Here is a 23,683-nt window from a genome sequence, read left to right on the forward strand (position 1 = left end):
CACTTCTCCACCATTACAGAAGGTCAAGTCTCCTCTTTACTCTCCAAATCACACCTCACCACCTGCGAACTTGACCCAATCCCATCCCACCTCATCACTAACCTCACCTCAGTCTTCATCCCAACCCTAACCCACCTCTTCAATCTATCACTAACAACCGGAGTCTTCCCCTCATGTTTCAAACATGCCGCAATCACACCCATCCTCAAAAAGCCCTCCCTTGACCCTTCCTCTCTGACCAGCTACCGCCCCATATCACTTCTCCCCTTTGCCTCAAAACTTCTAGAACAACATGTCCACCTTGAACTGTCCTCCCACCTCTCCTCCTGCTCCCTCTTCGACCGTCTACAATCTGGCTTCCGACCGCATCACTCGACTGAAACTGCCCTGACCAAAGTCACCAACGACCTACTAAATGCCAAATCCAAGCGACACTACTCCATCCTCCTCCTTCTGGACCTGTCATCTGCCTTTGACACAGTGGACCATTCCCTCTTACTCCAGATTCTCTCATCTCTTGGCATCACGGACTTGGCTCTATCTTGGATCTCCTCATACTTAACAGACAGGACATTCAGCGTCTCCCACTCACGCACCACCTCCTCATCTCGCCCCCTATCTGTCGGTGTCCCCCAAGGTTCAGTTCTAGGGCCCCTGCTCTTCTCCATCTACACCTTCGGCCTGGGACAGCTCATAGAGTCTCACGGCTTTCAGTATCACCTCTATGCTGACGACACACAGATCTACCTCTCTGGACCCGATATCTCCTCCCTACTAACCAGAATCCCACAATGTCTGTCCGCCATCTCATCCTTCTTCTCCGACAGGTTTCTAAAACTCAACATGGATAAAACAGAGTTCATCATCTTTCCACCCTCTCATTCACATCCCCCATCCGACCTATCCATCAACGTCAATGGCTGTTCACTCTCCCCAGTCCCACAAGCTCGCTGCCTTGGGGTAACCCTGGACTCTGATCTCTCCTTCAAGCCACATATTCAAGCCCTTTCCACCTCCTGCCGACTCCAACTCAAAAACATCTCCCGGATCCGTGCATTCCTCAGCAAAGACTCTGCAAAAACACTAGTGCATGCCCTCATCATATCCCGCCTCGACTACTGCAACCTCCTGCTCCGTGGCCTCCCTTCCAACTCTCTTGCACCTCTCCAATCTATCCTAAACTCTGCTGCTCGACTAATCCACCTGTCCCCCCGCTATTCCCCGGCCTCTCCTCTCTGTCAATCCCTTCACTGGCTCCCTATTGCCCAGAGAATTCAGTTCAAAACTCTAACCATGGCATACAAAGCCATCCACAACCTGTCTCCCCCATACATCTGTGACCTAGTCTCCCGGTACTTACCTGCACGCAACCTCCGATCCTCACAAGATCTCCTTCTCTACTCCCCTCTTATCTCCTCTTCCCACAATCGCTTACAAGATTTCTCCCGTGCATCCCCCCTACTCTGGAACTCTCTACCCCAACATATCAGACTCTCGCCGACCGTGGAAACCTTCAAAAGGAACCTGAAGACCCACCTCTTCCGACAAGCCTACAACCTGCAGTAAACACTACTGCACGACCAGCTCTACCCTCACCTACTGTATCCTCACCCATCCCTCGTAGACTGTGAGCCCTCGCGGGCAGGGTCCTCGCTCCTCCTGTACCAGTCGCTGACTCGTTTTGTTAAGATTATGTAAATGCTTTTGTTATGTATATCCCTATCACATGTAAAGCGCCATGGAATAAATGGCGCTATAATAATAAATAATAATAATAATAATAATATGTTTAAATCACTCCCGTGTGCATGATTTGCGACTGTTTGACAGCTTTATTACATGTGAGGAATGATTGTTTCTTTTGCATTCCTCACATAATAAAGCTGTCAAACAGTCGGGAGTGATTCAAACATATCACCGAGCAGCTGTAACTACTCGGTGCTCAGCCCGAGCATACTCGCCGAAAGGGTTAACAGAACATACTCGCTCAACACTAATAAACACCGAAACTGTATTAATGATGTACTGACTATGCATTGGGTATAGACATTACTTATTGTTAAGTTTCATGTGTATGCAAAAACGAAAAACCAGGAGTTTTTTGGTAAAAGTTTAGCAAAATATTTTATTAAACACTTAGGGCAAATCACATTAAAAAGGAACAACCCGGCACCAAAGTTAGGCAGCATATATAAATATGTTCATATTACTACTATTAGAAGGTAAAAACCACAATGGAAAAAGTGCAGCAGTGCTTATTCCCACATGGGATAATTGTTTAAGTGCTGCACACGACAATCAAATCCAATAATAAGTTCATTGTCTGTGCAAAATGGTATAACAGTCGTGTCAGCACATCAACCTATAGAAAGATGCACTAAGTCATAATATTGCACTCTTACCCATTGCTGAAAGTAGCAGCCCAACAAGAAAAATCCCCAACGCGCGTTTCGCGTGGTGTATTTGACAGCTTCCTCGGGGGAATGCAGAAAAGGACCTTCCATGCCTGTTTAAATGTGGTCAGGACCTGCGGTCACATGGTCACAATGGACCAATCATATCATGGTATATCGGCGCACTGCGCCGTGCACGTCAGCCGCACCACCCACAGCCATCAAGGTAACCCGCGCAGGTCAGTAAAACCAGGGTAAGTTGCCATGGCTCCCAGACAACACGCAGGCTCCATGGAGATGTCGGGGGCAGAGCGGGGACATCAGACAGCGCAGCATGCACGCGCACACCATTTAAAGAATGTTTATGACAGTATCTAATATATACAGATGACAAAAAATATACATTCATATTAATAACATTATTAGGTCCAGTCCAAATGATGTAAATTCATGTGTTGAAAGATGAATTTGATTCATACCATGTGATTATTGATATGGCTATGGAAGGAAAAAAGAAGATAAAAGAGACAAGGGACAGTAGAAAATAAAAAATATATAATTAAAATTAGTTAAAAATGCCAAAGGGTTACTGTATGTTCACAGAAACGGGGCGAAACTTAAAGTCTCATTAAGGCCATTAGGGGTCACAGTTCCCAATTCTACTATCCATTTAGCCTCTTTCTGGGCTAGAAGCTTTTTTATGTTTCCTCCTCGAATACCACAATGGATAACTTCAATTCCCCGCACCATGAAGGTTTTGGGGCTGCTACCATGATGTTGCCTAAAATGGCGTGATATCGTTTTTAATAGAGAAACGTCGGCCACTGTCCTTGCTGCACCAATGTCTCTCACATGCTCTCTAATCCTCACTCGCAGTTCTCTAGATGTCAATCCAACATATATTTTTCCACAGCCACAAGTTGCGTAATATACCACATTTGAGGTCCCACATGAGCTATATTCATTAATTTTATAGTGGCGACTTCCAGAGGCATTAGAGAAATCAGTGCTGCGAGAGACATTGGTGCATGCCACACAGTGACCGCACGGAAAACACCCCTTTATTGGTCCTCTTGATCCAAATGGATTAGGCTTTGGCGGGACATAGTGACTTTTGACTAAAATATCTTTGATATTTTTACATCTTCTTGAAGTCATAAGAGGGGATGTTGAGATATGGGGAGCCAAAGATGGTTCTGTCAATAGGACCGGCCAGTGCCGTTGCAAGATGGTTCTCATGAGCGACCAATCCTGATTATAAGTGGAAATGAATCTCAGTGGTCCAAAGTCCTCCTTTTGGTTTTATTGTGGAGCTCAACAACTTGTTACGTGGGGTGGGCCTTGCTCTCCTATACCCTTGTTTCACACATCGCTTACTATAGCCTCTCTCTACAAAGCGTCGGGGTAAGATCTATGGCCTGATCCTCAAATCTCGCCTCTGAGGAGCATATCCGCCTCATCCTGAGGAATTGACCAACTGGGACAGCCCTGACCGTAGAAGCATTATGTGCTGAATCAGCATGTAATAATGCATTCACTGATGTAGACTTGCGGTAGACATCAGTTTGAATGCATCCCTGTTCATCCACCTCAAGTGAAATATCCAGAAAATAAATTTTTTTTCACACTATATTGAAAGGTCAGTTTAATATTAAAAGGGTTATCATTGAGTAGGTCCATGAATCGCTCCAGTTCATAGGCAATACCCTGTCAAATAATAAAAAGATCATCAATATACCGCAGCCAACACTGCACATTGTCGGCAGCCTGCGCCCCCGCACCACCAAACAAACACCTCTCCCAGAAACCCAGGAAAAGGTTTGCGTATGCGGGCGCACAGGCCGCCCCCATGGCAGTGCAGAGTTTCTGCAAGTAAAAAACATCCTTAAATACAAAAAATTGTGTTAATATGAACTGGAGCAACTCAAGGACCAAATCACCCAATTGGCTGTCCGAGTTTGAACTCCCCAGGAAGAAGCAGACAGCATCAAGACCATCCTCATGATCAATGCAAGTGTAGAGAGATTCTATATCCACGGTAACCAATATCATATCTGATTCCACAAAGATCCCGTCCACCCTTCTTAGCACGTCCGTCGTGTCCTTCACAAAAGATTGCAAGGTTTCCACCATAGGTTTCAAGTAGTAATCTATGAACTTACACACTGGTTCGCACAAGCCATCAATTCCTGACACGATCGGACGGCCAGGAGGGTCGACGGGATCTTTGTGGATTTTCGGAAGGATGTAGAAAGTTAGGACTTTTGGATATTTAGTCATCAGTCCTTCAAAAATTTGTTTTGTGATTATACCCTGATCCAAAGCCCCACAAAGTATGGAGTGCAGCTGAGCCGAGTAAGAAGCAAGAGGTGAGAACGATAGAAATACCTATGAAAAAACTATCTCTCAGTTGTCTGAGAGCCTCCTTTTCGTATTTGTTTATTGGCCAGACGACGATGTTTCCCCCCCTTGTCTGCAGCCTTGAAAACTACATAATCAAGTGCCTGTAGTTCTCTAAGGGCTTGTCTTTGTCTATAATTAAGATTGCTGTGTCCTTTGTGTAGAAATTTCCCTGAAATCATCCAACACTAATTTAGTGAAGATCTCAACAGCTGGGCATAAGGACAAGCGGGGAAACCTCGTCGATCTAGGTACAACATTCCGAGGAAACATGCCTTGTTTCTCAACACTCTGATCCTGTAATAGTTCCTCCAGAATGGAGAGAGCTTCCCGCTCAGCTGCACTGTCCAAACTAAAATCCTATGTACCACGGTTATGCAGTTTTTTCATAATGAGTTTGCGGGAGAAGATATAAAGATCTTTCATAGCTGTAAACAGATGAAATGGGTTAGTTGGTGCAAAGGACAAACCTCTACTCAATACTTCATATTGGGCTTGGGTAAGGTTATGAGATGACTAATTACCTGTAGATTTGTCTTAATTTTTTTATCCTGTTGATTACATGTCAAATTCTTTCGTTTAGCGGCCAATCTGGTTTTATTGCATCTATAGATCGTCATTTCCTTCCATATTTGTCTTAGTTTGAATTTCATCCCCAGATGTAAGGGATACAACAGATCCGGACCTAGAGCGAGATCTGGATCCGGTATGATAAGTAGGCCGTGAACGATTGGTATTCGTTTTCCACTTATAAACCCGACCGGTCGCCCTGTCATTAAGATCTCTCTGGAACTTCTTTGTTTTGGTGGATACAATTTCTTTCTCCCATATCTGGAAATCATGGTCCAGTTCTTCACTAAGTTTCCTCAATGCATCAGTTGGTTATTCCCTTTTTAAGGGTATCCTGTAGTTCTTCTCTTTCTCTAGATTGTTCAATGTAGTTTGATTAAAATTGCATAGTAATTCCATGAACCCTTTTGAGCATAAATCCTCCAAATCCTCCCATTTGGCCTTAAAGGTATCATCTTCCAACGGGAAGGATGGAAACACTTGTACCCTTAATCCACGGGGAATCAATCCTCTTTGAATGTACTTCTCGGGGAATGCACGGTTCCACCATGTTTTAATCCTTTTATTTAAAAGGATCTTAAGTCTCACCACCGTTTCCTGCAAACCTTTGTCACTGGCATCAGTCATGGAGCCAAAGTCATCCTTAAACCCTTCATTTAATTTTAGGAGCAACGCCTCATCGCGAGCCCTAAAGTCCATATTACCCTTTGAATCTGCTGTGAATAACACAGAAAAATATCCATATATTCATTAGGTACATTGTAACAAAACCACTCTAACCAAGGTAAGATCCCAAATACAGGGAAAGTGGAAATTTGTGCCACTCCTTAAAGCTGATCTGTATGCAAAAACGAAAAACCAGGAGTTTTTTGGCAAAAGTTTAGCAAAATATTTTATTAAACACTTAGGACAAATCACATAAAAAAGGAACAACCCAGCACCAAAGTTAGGCAGCATATATAAGTATGTTCATATTACTAAGTTTCAATAGAACCTGAATAATATTTATAACATAGACTTATCTTGGACCACACTGCCTGATTTCTTATGAGTTTTAGGGGTTACGTTTTTAATTGTTTGTACTTCTGCCTTTGTGTGTGCAATAAAAGATGAAATTAAATGTAAAAATTTGAGCATCGACAGAGTTAAATGGGATCATGTTGTAAAAATGAATTAATGTTGGGATCTCCATTGGAATTAGATTTATAATTAATTCCTATATCCTATTTTTGATATTAACTAGATGCTGCGGGCTGAGCTGGGAGGAGGAGGGGGTGTCCCGGCGGTGCGAGGCAGGAGCCATTGATCTCCCGGTGGTGGGCTTCAGGAAAGAGTCGGCAGTGCAAGGCAGGAGCAGAGTCCCAGCTGCACACATTGATCTCCCGATGGTGGGTTTCAGGAGAATGGCGCTAGTGACAGTGCATGCGCAGATTTAGATCTCAGCTCAATCCTGCAGCGGAGACCCTGCTCTTCCCTCCTGTGACTCCGCTCCGCCACCTCTTGGTAACCTAAATTTGAACTATAAGATGGAACCCATTTTCACATTTATTTTTTTCCTGTTTTCCTCCTCTAAATTTGGGGTGCATCTTATAGTCTGAAAAATACGGTACTTAATTTTTATGTTACTGTATCTGACCTCACTCATTTATTACTAAAACAGGGACATGACAAAATGTGTTTTTGAGGATTTATATAGATAATGATCATGTCTTTCTCTCTACACAGGATTCTACAATAGCTAAGAAAACATATGGTAAGTGTGTGACCTTCAGCAGTCATCATCCTGCATCTTCAGAAAGGAAGAAGACCCAGAAGTCTATCATAAAGGAGTCTCTTCACTTGTCCTTAAATGAAGCAAACAATAATCAGGAGATCCTAGAATTTACTAACAAGATCACTGATCTGCTGAGTGGAGAGGTGAGCGCTGCTGGGAATACTGGGACATTGTACAGTAACACAAGAGTCAATGTGTCTGGATGATGACTGTATCATTGTGTGTCAGGTTCCTATAAGATGTCAGGATGTCACTGTCCATTTCTCCATGGAGGAGTGGGAGTACATAGAAGGACACAAGGATCTGTACAAGGACGTCATTATGGTGGACAGTGTCAGAGTCGCACGTGGCTTACAGGTGAACAAGACTAGGACTCACCTGAGGGAGCTGATGTTAAATCTCACCTTGGACTTCTTTGCTGAGATCACAGGGGAGGTGAGGCATAGTGGTTAGAACATAGTTACAATTATATCTAGCTATAAGATTTATAAGGGACTTTATCTCCAACTTTAGTAGCTCTGATTTATGGAACCAGTAAATCTAGCCATTCTCATTGGGCCCAGTGTACCATCTGTGGGTTCCTTTAGTCCAAACTGTTCATGCTTTATGGCTTTTTGTAATGACTGAAAATATGAACAAAGATGTTTATTGCTGTCAACTTGGTCTAAATAACAGTGGGATTACTTTTATTGAACAGCAATTTTGTTTAGAAGAGGACTTTTTTTTTTATCTGTATTGTCATCCATATGCAATCCTTATGCCATCTGTGTGTCAGTTTTTTACGGGTGCACATGCTGCATAACAAATTAACACCTTTTTTCCCCTCACAATGCACAGCAATATCTAATATTGGAGAACGACAGTAAAACGTTGAAATCAAGCATCCGCCACCGAATATCAGGAAAAAGAAAAAAAAAATTAAGGTCCATTGCTAATACTCAACTTCACTTAATATATGACAAAAACAAGGAGCAGAAGATCCTGGACCTCACCAACAAGATCATTGAGCTGCTCACTGGAGAGGTGAGCGCTGCTGGGAATACTGGGACATTATACACTAACACAAGGGTTAATGTGTCTGGATGATGACTGTATCATTGTGTGTCAGGTTCCTATAAGATGTCAGGATGTCACTGTCCATTTCTCCATGGAGGAGTGGGTGTACATTGAAGAACACAAGGACCTGTACAAGGACATCATGCTGGAGGATCACCGACCCTCCACGTCACCAGAAAAAAGCAAGTATTTAATTATGATTCAAATTATGATTTATGTTTTATTTAAAGGCATTGTCTGAAGATATAAAGTTAAGCAATTAAATTGGAAATTAAACATTTATTAATGTTTGCAAATACATTTCTTTTTAAAAAATAAAGCAGCAATGAGTTTTAGCCTCCACTAGAACACCATCCCCAGGCTTTACAGCTTAGTTGTACTCCCTAGATACGACCTGTAGTAGTTTTAATTTTAACAGGTTCGGGAACAACCTCTTCCCTTGCATTCCCCCTATCTGTGTTCAGGCTTACTCAGAAGCACTTGTATTTGGTTCCAATATGTTCTTTCCAGCTGATCAGTGCGAACGTTTTGTCCGGCCTCACGCACACATAAAGTCATGGCCGGAGGTGTTGGCACCCTTGAAGTATTTTTCCAAGAAAATCTGTGTGTATTAGAATAAAACGAAAAAAAACAGAGGAAAAAAAGGCAAATTGTACATGATTTCACACAAAAATCCAGAAATGGTCCAGACAAAATTATTGGCACCTTTCCAAAATTGTAGGTAAACAACTTTGTTTCAAGCTTGAGATGCTCATTCAAACTCCAATAGAGAAAGCAGAAAAATCCAGCTCACAGATGAAGTCCAAAAAAGTTCATTTTATTTTCCAAGGTACATGAAGCTAAGATTAAAATTGTGTATTCACACAAAAGAGAATGCAGGCATCTTTCTATACCACATAATACCACATACAAGGAATATCGCCACTCCATAACCAGACCATATATTACCACCACATAGTGACCGAATAATACCACATACAAGGAACAAATACTGCCAGACCATGACTAGACCACATATTACCACTGCATAGTGATCGAATAGTACCACCTACAAAGGACAAATATAGTCGCATCATGACCATACCACATATTACCACCACATAGTGACCAAATAATGTCACATACTAGGAACAAATACCGCCGGACCACATATTATCATGACATAGTGACTGACTACTACAATACTGATCATTAATAAAAAAAACAGAATGCTAATATTACCATAGGTGCCTTTTAAACACCAGAGCTCTGCACATAATATACAGTGTATAGTGTAAGTGTACAGGTAATGCAGTGATCACCAGTGACATTATACACAGGAGCTCTGTGTATAGTGTCAGTGTACAGGTAATACAGGGATCACCAGTGACATTATACAAAGGAGCTCTGTATTTAGTGTACAGGTAATGCAGTGATTGCCAGTGATATTATACACAGTAGCCATGTATGTAGTATGTAGTGTATAGTGTCAGTGCACAGGTAACACACTGACTCACCGGCGACATCTCTAGTTGAAGTCCTTCAGCTTAGCTTTTCTTGTTCATCCAGCACAGACCACCACCATTTCTTCCAGCCAGGAGTCATCGCTGCAGAAAATAACACCGTTATCTAGAGCATATTCTCCACTTTTCCCCCAACTTCTACACTACACCAGATGACAAAAAAAAGTGACAAGTGTCGCCCTGCACAGTAACAGGACCCCCTCCCCACTGAAAACAGTATCCTAAAAAATAAAATGCATGTCTCTCCACTCTCCCCTCATGTCTCTCCGCTCTCCCCCCCATGTCTCTCCCCCCCCATGTCTCTCCGCTCTCCCCCCCCCCCATGTCTCTCCGCTCCCCCGCCCCATGTCTCTCCGCTCCCCCGCCCCATGTCTCTCCGCTCCCCCGCCCCATGTCTCTCCGCTCCCCCGCCCCATGTCTCTCCGCTCCCCCCCCCACCATGTCTCTCCGCTCTCCCCCCCCCCCCATGTCTCTCCGCTCTCCCCCCCCCCCCATGTCTCTCCGCTCCCCCCCCCCCCATGTCTCTCCGCTCCCCCCCCCCATGTCTCTCCGCTCTCCCACCATGTCTTGTCTCATCTATGCCCCCCATGTCATGTCTCATCTCTCCTCCCATGTCAAGTGCTGTGGAATATGATGGCGTTATATAAGTAAAATAAACAATTAATGCTCTCATCCAGCCAAAGCCTAGATCAGGAAAGGCCTTGCCTATTTCAGCAAGACAATGCTGAGCCACTTATTTAATTCACCACAACAGCATAGCTTTGCAGAAGAGGAGTTCGGCCTGCAGTCCAGACCCTTCACCAATAGAAAACACTTGGCCCATTATTGGTATTATTCAATCACTATGTGGTGGTAATATGTGGTCTGGTAATGGTGTTGCAGTAATTGACTCTTCTACGTGGTATTATTGGTCATTTTTAAACCATGTATGTGACACATTCTCTTAAAGAAAAATATACTTAAGAGTATTGGGTATTATAAGAAACTAGCTATTGAACCCGTTCTACTCCTGGGTGGCGAGCATTTTTATTGGTATATGGTCTCCCATGCTGGTATGTGCTGCCCCCCTCCTGTCCCCACCATCCTATACTGGTATGTGTGGTACCCCTCACCCCAATCCTGGTATGTGTGGTACCCCTCACCCCAATCCTGGTATGTGTGGTACCCCTCACCCCAATCCTGGTATGTGTGGTACCCCTCACCCCAATCCTGGTATGTGTGATACCCCTCACCCCAATCCTGGTATGTGTGGTACCCCTCACCCCAATCCTGGTATGCGTGGTACCCCTCACCCCAATCCTGGTATGCATGGTATCCCATACCTCATCCCTATCCTGGTATGCGTGGTACCCCATCCCTATCCTGGTATGTGTGGTATTCCTTATCCTGGTATGCATGGCCCCCCTCATCCAAATCCCGGTGTGCGTGGCCCCCCTCATCCGAATCCCGGTATGCGTGGCACCCCTCATTCCCCCCCAATCCCGGTATGTGTGGTACCCCTCACCCCAATCCTGGTATGTGTAGCCCCCGCATCCCTTTCACACTGTACACACATCCAAAAAAAATAAACACTTATACTCACCTTTCTTCTCTGTGCTCCAGCGCTGCTGCGTCCTGTTCTGCCGGAGGCCGGGGAGGAGCGCTGCGCCAGAGCACCGCGCTGTCCGGCGCCATTTTGCTGAAGACACTGCAAATGTGTCTTCAGTAAAATGGCGCCGGATAGCGCTATGCGCATGCGCAGATCCGACGCCTCACTCCTGCCCCGGTCTCCGGCGAAGAGAGAGGCGCCGCGGCAACGCTCCTCACAGTCAGGTAAGTATCTAAGTATGGCGCCGGAGATCGCAGTATGCGTTCAGTGTCTACACATACTGCGATCTCCGGTGCCATACACTCCTCTTACCTGTGACGGCTTCATGCGTTCTTCAGTCTGGAGCCAGACTGCGTGTCACGCATGCGCAGTCTATAAAGGCTTCAGACAGAGGGACGCTTGCAGCGTTATTATAAGAAATGTTTAATAGGTTGTCCTGGTAGCGGCTTAGGAAATCTTTTGGCTAAAACAAAAGCTTCTGGTCTTCAATGGGAACTGTTAATGTGTGATTGGTGAGGACATGGTGCAGAAGTGGAGTTTTTCCAAGATTGGGCGGCGGGATGGAGGTGGAACTGGGGTGGAGTCTCAGGGGGGCCCGAAACTTTTGCCAGTATGGGGCCCTGAAATTCCTAGTGGCAGCCCTGACTTCATGTCTTTTTAAATGTGTAAGCTGCCCATGCCATAGCCACTAATGCGACCCCATACCATCAGAGATGCAGGTTTTTCAACTGTGTGCTGATGAGCTGGATGATGCCTTTTCTTTGAGTCTGTAGGACACGGCGGGCATGGTTTCCATAAAGAATTTCACATTTTGATTCATCTGACCAACAGTTTTCCATTTTGCCTCAGTCCATTTTAAATTAGTTTTGGCTCAGAGGAGACTGCAGTGTTTTGGATTGTGGGGATATTAGTCTTCTTCTTTGCATAACAGATATTTAAAGGGGTTACCCGATACCTGAAATGCCCTTTATAGTTATCTATTTTTAACCCCTAACCACCTTTTGTCATTTGCTTTGTTATAAAACCACCCACTCTCCTCCCTATACAGCTAATCCCTATGTCTTTTCTTAAATTTACTTCCTGTGAACGTTTCATTTGAGAGGAGTCGCAAACGGGACATCTCATAAGGATGACTCTGCATTGACTTCTCTCTTCTTTTATCCTGCATGAAACAAGACATCAACAGGGGGCGGCTTTGCGGTCACTTGCCACAGTGATTTTCATCGCTACCCTCTGATAATAACCGCAGTGAATTGTGGTGATGGAGGCTGTGGGAGAGGTGAGAACAGCACTCACACACTCATTTTGTCACTGCTGGCCACAGCTTGTTTCTCTGTAACAGTATGTCATTAGGGTGTCGTGATAGAAGCAGGGTGAGTGACAACAGTGCCGCATCTTGATAACTATTTGTTTCAGGGCAATGATAGAAACTGTGGGGCGGTGGTAGTGTCACTCACCTTAGTAAGGGCAGTTTCTGTAGAAGGTAAAGAGCGGAAACTAGATTATAAAGGGTCAAGAAGAGAGTTATCTGTAAGATAGCAGATTAGATAAGTGTAAACTAAGTGTTCCAGGAGTTTAGAGACCAGGTCTGTAGTTAACAGCGCAGTTCTTTTATTTTTTTTAGTAAAGGGTTTATGATGATGTGTTTGAAGGAGGAGGGCAAGGTTCTGGACAGATGAAAGAGTGAGGTTAAATATTTTAGTTAGGTGGGCAGTGATAGCCAGAGAGAGGGACTGGAGGAGGTTAGCGGGATTAGGGTCACTGGTGCAGCTCGTAAGGCGAGAAGAAGCAAGGAGCTTGGTAACCTCGTTTGGGACCGGTTCAAAGAGAGAAAATGAACTTGAGGAAGTGAGGGAGGGAAGAGGATCCATGGTATTGGGAGATTGAGCGAAAACGTCAGATATGGTACATTTTTTCTTTTAAATAATTGGCCATATCATAAACTCTGAGGTTGGTTACAGGGGCCTATACCATAGGTTTAAGGGCTCTTTCAGATGTCTGTGATCATTGGTCCAATCTCGGATCGCAATGCACTGACTGGCCATGCGTCTCCCTAAGCAAGCGTGACAGCCTCATAGAAATATAGGCAGCTGTCCCACTCTGGTCGGGAGACTCGTGGCCAGTATTTATTTATTTTACTCACATATATAGCGCCATTATTTCCACAGCGCTTTACAGACATTATCAGTAAGTATGTTAATGCTCCCCATAGTAAGAGTAGGAATGTCACAGGATAGAAAGTAAGGAAACCAGGTTGCAAAGTGATCTAAGAACTAGTGGGACTGGCCCTGAGACAGTACACAACTGCCACTCACAGAGAGGAGGGGCAGAAAGGTCTGACTATGTGGACTTCAAAAGAGGGGAAGATAAGGGAGGGTACTGGGATAGATGACCTGAAAATCACACCTCCACCTTGTCTGTTCTTATGTCTGTGGGTATGTGAAAATTGTAGGCCTCTATAGGAGAGAGCAGCAGCCGAGGTGGTGTCCGATTGCTGGATCCAGGTTTCAGTAAGAGCCAGAAGGTTAAAGGGGTTTTTCCACAAAGTTAATTTTAAACACTAGATGTTAGAATAATAATAGCTTCCACAATTGGATGTGTTTTTAAAAAAACTTTCCTGTGCTGAGATAATCGTATAAATGTGCCCCTGCTGTGTACTGTGTAATGGCCGTGTCTGACCTTACAGGCACATAGTCTGATCATAACACATCTCCTGGGCAACGTGTTTGAGACATCTAGAGTAGATTGTCATTAAAGAGATTAGCAGAGTTTCTATGTGAAGCAGAGAATTAGTTAAATGTATTAGTACAATGAGGGCCAGGGTTAGGGAAAATATCTCCTGCGACTAGAAGGATAAAAGCCAAAATGAGCAGATGGTTCTGTGATCTTTTAGAGTGTGTCTTGTGTTGTATGGTGGGAGTGAATGGATTTGAGTGTTTTTAAAGGGAACCTGTCACCAGAAAAAAACGCTATTAACCTTCAGATATGGGGTTAATAGCATTATTAACCTGCCCAGCACCTGCACTTAGCCAAATGCTGCTGGGAGAAATTAACTTTATTCCTCCCGGCAGTGTTCGGATTTCAGTCACGAGGGCGGTGCAGGTTCAGTCATTGCTCTGAGTATACAGAGCAGTGGCTGTAATGGCGCCCAGTGCCCTGACTGACACTGGGGCAGGCTGTCAGTCAGGGCTGGGGGCATGGTTACAGTGGCCCTCAGAGCAGTGACTAGACCTGTGGAGGTGTCCCCTTGTCTGGAGAATCAAGTTAATTTTCTCCCCGCAGTGTTCGACTACATGCATGTGACAGGCAGGTTAATAACACGATTAACCCCATCTGCAGGTTAATAGCGTTTTTTTCTGGTGACAGGTTCCCTTTAAGAATATCATAAGAGCATGAGAGCTGTACAAGAGAGAAGGACTGATATTTATGAAGTGCGTAGTGTGCGACCGGGCTGTATATTTCAAAGAATTCAGAAGCTCGAACAAAGATGAAGCAAATAAATGTGGAAAATACACATTTTGTCGCACAAGTGAGCTGCAGGCAAGTTTGAGTACCTTGCATGACTTGCCTGTCTCTCATGTTTAATAGCCTTAAACTGTAATAAATATGGCACTTAAAGAAATTGTCCACTACTTTTCCATTGATGCCCTATCCATAGGATAGGGCATCAATGTTTGATTGGCCAGTGTCCCACACCCAACAACCCCGCCGATCAGCTGTTATCGGCGGTGGCGGCTGCCGGCTGGAAGTACTCGCGGTGCTTGGCTGGCTAGCTGTAGTGGCCGCCGGGGGGTACTACACATCCGCCTCCCATTGAATTGAATAGGAGGCGGATGTGCAGTACCCCGTGGTGGCCACCACAGCTAGACGGATAGGGCATCAATGGAAAAGTAGTAGACAACTTCTTTAAGCAAATTTTGTACAAGTGTCCCCAGGATTATGCATCTATTTACATCGTGCAATGCATTATAAATGTAGCTCATGGTGGGGTCTGAGCTGGTTTCCTGGAGATGGCGGGGTAGGTGCACACTGTGTGAGTGGTTAGTGCAGGCAATTAGTCATCATGGAACCCAGTCTTGCTCAGGAAAGCTGAAGGTACTGCAGATGAGAATAGAGCTGCTCCTACACATTTGACGGAAAAATGTGAGGATGAGTAATGGAAGATACAGAGTTAATAATATAAAGAAAGGGATGGAAATACTGGTATACCAGAGGGCATGGGATGTGGGGATAATACACTGGAGATTATTTAGAGGGTGGTAGTGATCTATTAATTGCCTCTGAAAATCTGGAGCGTTTCAGAGAAAAATATAGCATTTGCTTTGGGCATCATGAATGAGCTGACTGCTTCCCTTTAACCCCTTGCCTCTACAGCCAATTTTAGTTTTTACTTTTGCATTTTCCCTCTCCTTCCTGAAATAGTCATAACTTTTTTTTTTTTTTTTATTCTACCATCAACATAACCATACATAGGCTTTTTTGTGGGATAAGTTGTACTTTTGAATGACCCCATCCTTTTTTGCATACAATATACTGAAAAACAATAAAAAAAATTATAAGTGGGAAGAAATGGTGAAAAAAATTAAATTCTTCCTTATTTTTTTTTTATTATGTTTTAACCTATGGTAAAAATGACCTGGCAACATGATTCTCCCGATCACTACGATTACAGTGACACAAAATTTGTATAGTTTGTTTTGGTTTGAGTGGTGAAAAAAAATCCTGTTTTGTAAAAAAAAAAAAAAAAAAAAAAAAATTTGGTCTGTTTCCATTTTTTTGATGTCCTTAAGGTTTTTGTTTTTCCATCAATGGAGCCTGGTTCTATTGATACCACTTTGGGCTACTTATGACATTTTGATCAATTTTTTTTTATTGCATTTTTAAGGAGGTTTAGTGATCAAAAAATAAAAATGCAGTTCTAACGTTTTTCATTTATTTGGGAGGTGTTAAAAAATGATACACTTTAGTGTCTCTCTGTATACAGAAATATATAATACATGGCAAATAAATGTACAGTACATGTATATCAATATGTAGGGATGCATACATGTGTACTGTATATACACGTCTAATTCATGACGAGCTGTGGCGTTTTTTTACACCAGAAACACCACTTTACAGATGCGCCTGATTCATTAAGAGACTTGCGCCTCTTAATGAATCAAGAGTGTCTGACTTCACCATGACACCTCATCAAGACTGGCGTGAACCAGTCTTGATGAATCAGGGCCAATGTCTTTTTGAGGTGATTTTGTCTGAAAAAGCGCTCAGAAAATGCTCAAAATAATGAACATATACATTTCTATTTAATAACAACTTGCAAATCGGCTAAAAGAAGTGGCCAGCCCATTCTTCAGGTGTCTTCCACTTGGAAGTTGCTGTATACTTTACAATACAAGTCAGTGGAAAGGCTCAAAAGATGCCCAGGGTTTTTTTTGGGTGTTTTTCCAACACTAGTGGTTTCTTCATGGTTGAATGTAAAAAAAGACGACCCAAAAATTATACAAAAACACTCAAAAAAGCCACCAGTTGTCAAAACAACTTTAACAAGCACTCAGTAAACAACCAAAAAGCCACTAAAAAATGCTTCAGAACAAAAACCAACATCTAAGAAATGTTGTATGAACGTAATCTTAGGGTGTGTTCAGACAGAGTTGAGGTGCAAAAATCAGACTTTGTGTTCAAGAGAAATTTACGTCAGAAACCCATTCAGTTTTGTTTTGTTTTTATTTAATGTAGGTTTTTTTAATTTTGTATCCAAGACTTCAGTGTCAAGGTTTGTGGCGATTCCACAAGGAGTCCACATAAGGGAAGCAACATGTCATTTGTTTTTGTAGCAAGGTCTTCAAAACCTTGTAAGAAAAAAAAAAATCACTGTGTGAACAGCAATGCAGATTTCCCATTTAAATCAATCGCAAGTAAAGAGGTTTTTGATTTTGGAGTGCATCTACTTCATAATCCATGTCAAAATCTTCATGTGAACATACGCTTAAGGGCCCAAAACACACTATATTAAAGTCAACCGAACCCACTACTTTTGCCTGGATCGGCACACCAACTAATGTGTATAGGGGCATATCGACTCTCCCCTGACAGATAAGGATTTCAGTTTTGGAATTTCAATGGCAATTTGTTTTGTTCAGAGATAATAGACCCCACTGGCAGCGGCTCTCTTATAGAGAAAAAAAAATTTGCTTTGCTGAGCCGAGTGTACCTGTCTTTAGTATATTTGTAATAATGGTGTTTCTTCCTCCTCACCCCCAAAAAAAACTTGTTGATGTTGCTCATGGCAAACAATCAGTGCATCTTCATGAATTCCCCCAAAGTCAAGCAAACCAGGGCTGTGGAGTCGGTAAGCCAAACCTCTTACTCCAACTCCGACTCCTCAATTTCCATGACACAGACTCCCAACTCCACCTCCCTCATAGATAGTTAAGTGATAAATTTACTGTAGCACAGATTAATCTCAGCTAAAAGTCCAGACCCTTAGATCAGGAATAGGACAGACATTTATAGGACATTTCATAACTATCCCAAATTCTTATGAAAAAAAATATTCCCCACAAACTGCATTGAACTACTGTACCCAATTTATTATATATTTTAGGAGTTGGAGTCGGTTCATTTTATACCAACTCCGATTCCGACTCCACCAAAATGGACCCCGATTCCACGACTCCAACTCCGACTCCACAGCCCTGAAGCAAACCAAAAGCCCATATCAGCTCCCTACACTTTCAGATCACGCACGCTAAATGATCCAACAAAATCATTAAGTCCAGTCCAGCAGACAACAAGCTTTATTTTATAAGTTAACAAAACATCATGTCCACATTCACATTGCTAAGGCGTTTAGAGCAGTTGTTCTTACTCATTCCATCTCCTATTCTTGTTGGCACTGGTAGGTCATGTAACTCAAAGAATAAGTAGTTTCTCTTCATGTTGTAGATGGTACATCTAAAGAGTGAAATTCTTCTTTTTTCCCCAGATTGTCCTAAATATGCTACAACTGGAAAACCTCGAAGAACCAATGTGAAGGAGAAAGAGTTTTCATGCCTAATATGCGGAAAGTCTTTTAAACAAAACTCCAAACTTTTAAGACACCAGATTATCCACACTGGGAAAAAACCGTACACATGCTCTGAATGCCCGAAATCCTTCATTTGTAAGGCAGATTTAACTCGACATCAGAAGGTCCACACAGGAGAGAAACCATTCACTTGTCCTGAATGTGGTAAAAGTTTCAGTGAGAAATATAACCTTATTAAACACCAGAACAATCACGTCAAAGAGACACCCTTTAAATGTTCCCGACGTACCAAATGTATTGATGGTAACATTGCTCCTCATAACCATCAGAAAATTCACAGCAAAGACTGTTTAGTCTCTTGCAGCGAATGTGGAAAAACATTCAAGGATAAATCACATCTCCTTCGTCACCACAAAGTTCACACAGGAGAAAGACCACATCTGTGCGTTGAATGTGGAAAGTCTTTTGCTCATAAACATCACCTTGCCAGACACCTTAAAATCCACACAGGCGAAAAGCCATATTCTTGTTGGATTTGTGGGAAAACATACATTAGTAAATCATCCCTTGTTGTACATCAGAGCATCCACATGGCTGAGAATTTACCTCAATGCTCTGAATGTGGAAAGATTTTTAAGAATCAAGCTAATCTTGTTGATCATCAAACAATCCACACTGGGGAAAAAATGGCATTCTGTCAAAAATGTGGGACAGCTTTTAGGACCAAATCAGAGCTTTCTGTGCACAAAAGAAGTCATTCGAAACTGTACTCATGTTCCTGCGATATGTCATTAGTAAACGAAGATGAACTTGAGCATCATAAAAAAATCACAATGGATAAGCCTTATTCCTGCTTAGAGTGTAATAGGTCTTTCTTCACAGAAGAAAGGCTGGAGAAACATCAAAATGTACACTCAGGAGATTGGCCTTACATCTGCTCAGAGTGTAGCAAGACTTTTTGTACAAAGGGCGACCTCACAAAACATCATAAAGTTCACATCGGGGTTCGATCATATTTCTGCTCAGAATGTAGCAAGACTTTTGGTACCAAGAGTGAACTAACAAAGCATCATAGAGTTCACACAGGGGAGAGGCCCAATGGCTGCTCAGTGTAGCGAAACTTTTAGTGCCAAGCGCGAACTGACAAAGCATCGAAGAGTTCACACAGATGAGAGGCCTTATAGCTGCTCGGAGTGTGACAAGTGCTTTGTTAGAAAGAGCAACCTCACAAGACATTATGGAGTTCACACAGGAGATTGGCTTTATTCTTGATAGGAGTGTAACAAAACGTTTTGTACGAGGAGTGAACTCAAAACATCATAGAACTCACATAGGAGAGAGGCCATATAGCTACCAAGAGCAATCTGAAGAACCAGTTCACACGGGAGAGGCCCAATAGCTGTAGAGTGACAATTGCTTTGTTAAAGAAGCACTCCCATCAAAGTTTTTATCCTCTTAATATATTGCAATCACCATATTATATAGCAATGTGCCCTTGTAATTGCTCGTTTTGCCTTTCTACCCAGTTAATTATTTTCTTTGCTCTATGTAAAAACAAGAAGTTGCTTGTCCCTGCAAAAATCAACCTCTCCTTCAACTCCTGACCTAGCTGCTTTGTCCCTCCCCCCCGCCATTGATGTTTGTAGTAACTAGTGGCTCATACAGGGAAAATTGACCTCCTGTTTATACATAGAGCTCAGAAGGATTCAGCTAGTTTTTAATCACGTGATGTCGTAGACCTAATGTAAAAGAAGAATTAGCTGGTTAGAAAGGCAAAATGAGCAATAGTAAGTATACAGTGTTATATAATATGATAATTCCTATATATTAAAAGGATAAAAAAAATTGATAGGAGTGCTTCTTTAAGAACGGCGACCTCACAAAGCATTAGAATTCCACAGAGAGAAGCCATATTGATGAGCAGAGTGCCTGCAAATCAAAGCTGGGTGACAAGAAACATGATTATGCAAAACCATCATAATGGAGTTAATGAAATCCTACAAATGTCAAGATGTTTTTTTTTTGTTTTTTTTTACAGTAATATATAAGTCCTATGTGGATGTGTCCTAATTCTATTCACAAATTGTATAAATCTAACAAGATATAATGGTAAAACTTGTAAAAAAAACTTTAATATATTGAGCCATTGTTAGCTGTGGTACAATAAACATTTATGTTTTCATTGCTTTAGATATTTCATTCATGCATCATGCATTTATAAAGTGCAAGGTAAACAACATAGAAAACAAAACCGGCTGGCAGATCTCACAGATTTTCTGCACAGATTGAGCACTGAAATAAAGTATAGTACAGTATATGTTAATGGAGTTTTCAAAACCCTAATCCCATGTAATGGATCTTTGTAAGATTTCACATTTGAACATATCGATGATTGAAAAAATATATATAAAAAACACAATATAAAGAGCAAAAAAAATTACACCAATAAATAAACATTTTTTTGTAAAAACAAAACTAAACAAAAAAGTACACATTTGGTATTTGCTGCTTCTGGCACGACCCAATGTATAAAACTATCACATTAGTTAACCCCTACAGTGGACGCTGTAAGAAAAAAAAATAAAGAACATGGAAAAAAACAATTTTTTCATGATACCGCTGAGAATAAAATGCAATCAAAAAGACCAATGTAAATAATAATTGTACTACTGAAAACGTCATCTTGTCCCACAAAAAACAAGCCGCCATACAGCTCCATCAGTGGAAAAATAAAGTTATAGCTCTCTGAATGCAGCAATGTAAAAAAAATATTTTTTCAATAAAATGGTTTTTATTGTGTAGAAGCGACAAAACATAAAAAAATAATATAAATGTGGTCTCGCTGTAATCGCGCTGACCCTGATGCCGTTCACTTTCACCACACAGTGAACGGCATAAAAAAAGCTAAAAAAAAAAAACAATCTCTGAGTTGCTGGTTTTTATTAATTTTGCCTCCTAAAAATCAAAATAGAAAGTGATCAAACAATGGTATGAGCCCGAAAATAGTATCAATAAAAACATCAACCTGTCCCGCAAACAACAAGCCCTTTACATGACTCTGTAGGCAGAAGTATGGAAAAATTATAGCTCTCAAATATGGCGATGCAAAAACGGTTTTTAGTGTGTGATAGCAGCCAAACAAAAAGACTACGGTATATAAGTTTGGTATCGCTGTAATCGCAGCGACCCGAAGAATAAAGTCATCGAATCACTTATACCGCACGAGGAACGGCGTAAAAAAGGAATAAAACCAATTCTTGACCTGCTACTGATTTGTTTATTTTGCCTCCCAAAGATCACAGTAATACTTGGCTTACATTTATCCTGTGCTAAGCGTTTGCACTGGAGTTTCCGTGTAAATCTCTGAAATACGTGATTCAGGGGACACTGTGGGCTATGTCTGGTCTATGATCTGGCAGTGCCAGTCTATGTAGTCGTGTATAAAGCACGGTCCGCCACAGTTTTGTGCACCTCTTAGAAGCCAGATACCACAGAATAGAAGCCACAAAGAGTCCAAAGTAACTCTGCTGCAGGGCCGGCGTACCCGGGCAAATGCTGGGACCCTGGACCATCAGAGGGGCCCACTCGCTGTCGGGGCCTGGGCCGCTTCCCCGGCACCTGTTCAGGACTGCCGGCGCTGCTTGATTGCCGGCACATGGCCACGCGCAGTGCGCTGTGCGGCTGTGTCTTACGCGTCATTACCGTGTGCATGTCTGCGTACCGTGCGTGCGCTCATGTCTGTGTGTCTGCATACAGTGTGTGTGTGTGTGTGCGTGCGTGTGTGTGCGTGTGTGCTTGCATATGTTAAGGCTGAGGGGACATCCTGGGTCCTGTGTTGTATAAATATATTTCTTCGCCGTATCCGTGCATCATGAATAGTGGTATGTGTTGAAGGGGCCCACTGAGAGTCTTTTGCCCGGGGCCCATGAAAACCTGGAGCCGGTCCTGCTCTGCTGCGTCATTAGAGAATGGATCCCTCAGGGGTTTCATCTGATTCACATATTTTGTAGATTGAGATGGAAAACCCGATGTAAGTGCTGATCGGATAAATGTGATTCAAAGTGTTCTGTGTCCCAAAATGCCACCAATAAAATCTTCCACTCAACCTTCAAACAAACAAATCCTCAATCAGGTCCATCATCTGTTAACCATAATATAGGGAGTGTCCACATTACTGGTAGCACAAGGGCTCTTGAAAAGTGATGTGGCTCACACCAAAAGAAATCCAGCAAAATCTGCACTCCCAAACCTAAATGCCCCCCTTCTCCTGAGCCCCACAGTGTGCCTAAACCGCAGTTGGCGTCCAGAAGTTTGGCATTACTGTAGCGAGGAGAGCCCACTTAATTTACGGGGTACAATGTACAGGCCCTACAATGGCATATTTGCATTTTCACTTAGCAACATCTGTTGCTAGCAAAATCATCACTACACCTGTAGATGAATTCCCAGGGGGGTGTAATTTCCAAATTGGGGTCACTTGAGGGTGATTCTGCTCTTCTGGCACTTAGGGGCTCTGTATATGGAGTCCAGGAGCTGTTCTACCAAAATTTGTTCTCCAAGAGTCAAATAGCACTCCTTCCCTCCTGATTCTCGCCATGGGTCCCAACAGAACTGTACTGACACATATGGGGTATTCTCATGTTAACAAGAAATTGTCTATTCCAGACAATTTTGCACTCCAAAATTCAAATAGCGCTCCTTCCCTTCCAAGCCCTGCCATTTGCCAAAACAAGTGTTTCTGACCACATATGCACATCAAATTATGTGGTCCATTTTCTCCGGTTACCTTTGTGAAAATGAAAAATTTGAGGCTAAAACAATATTTCTGGGAAATAAACATTTTTGATTTTCACGGTCCAATGCTTTAAAATTCTGTGAAGCACCTGTGGGTTCAAGATGCTCACCAAACCTTCAGAGAAATTCCTTGTGGGGTGTAGTTTAAAAAATGTGGTCACTTGTTGGGGGTTTCCATTGTTTTGGCACATCAGGGAATCTGCAAACGTGAATGGTGTCCACTGTCTATTCCAGATAATCCTGCACTCCAAAATTCAAATGGCGCTCCTTCTCTTCTGAGCCCTGCCGTGCCCCCAAACAGTTTTCCATCACAGATGGGGTATCTGTGCACTCAGGAGAAACTGCACAACAAATTGTACAGTCCATTTTCTCCTGTTATCCTTGTGGAAATTTAAAATTTGCAGCTAAAGCAACATTTTTATGGGAAAAGTGTATTTTTCTGCTTTCATGGCTCAACATTATAAAATTGACTTGTGGGGCGTTTCCACTGTTTAGGCACATCAAGGGCTCTCCAAACGCAACATGGCATCTGCTAACGATTCCTGCCAATTTTGCACTTCAAAAGTTAAATGGCGT

At 42.6% G+C, this 23,683-nt stretch overlaps 1 pseudogene; it reads left to right on the top strand.

Moving 5' to 3' along the window:
• The window catches only part of LOC141273072 (uncharacterized), a 41,488-nt pseudogene extending 18,076 nt beyond the window's left edge, over window positions 1–23,412 (top strand).
• The last annotated feature ends 271 nt before the right edge of the window (window positions 23,413–23,683 follow it).

This window comes from Phyllobates terribilis, unplaced genomic scaffold (genome assembly GCF_046119375.1).
Source record: "Phyllobates terribilis strain yellow unplaced genomic scaffold, ASM4611937v1 Scaffold_5__5_contigs__length_657084704, whole genome shotgun sequence".
Lineage (NCBI taxonomy): Eukaryota > Metazoa > Chordata > Amphibia > Anura > Dendrobatidae > Phyllobates > Phyllobates terribilis.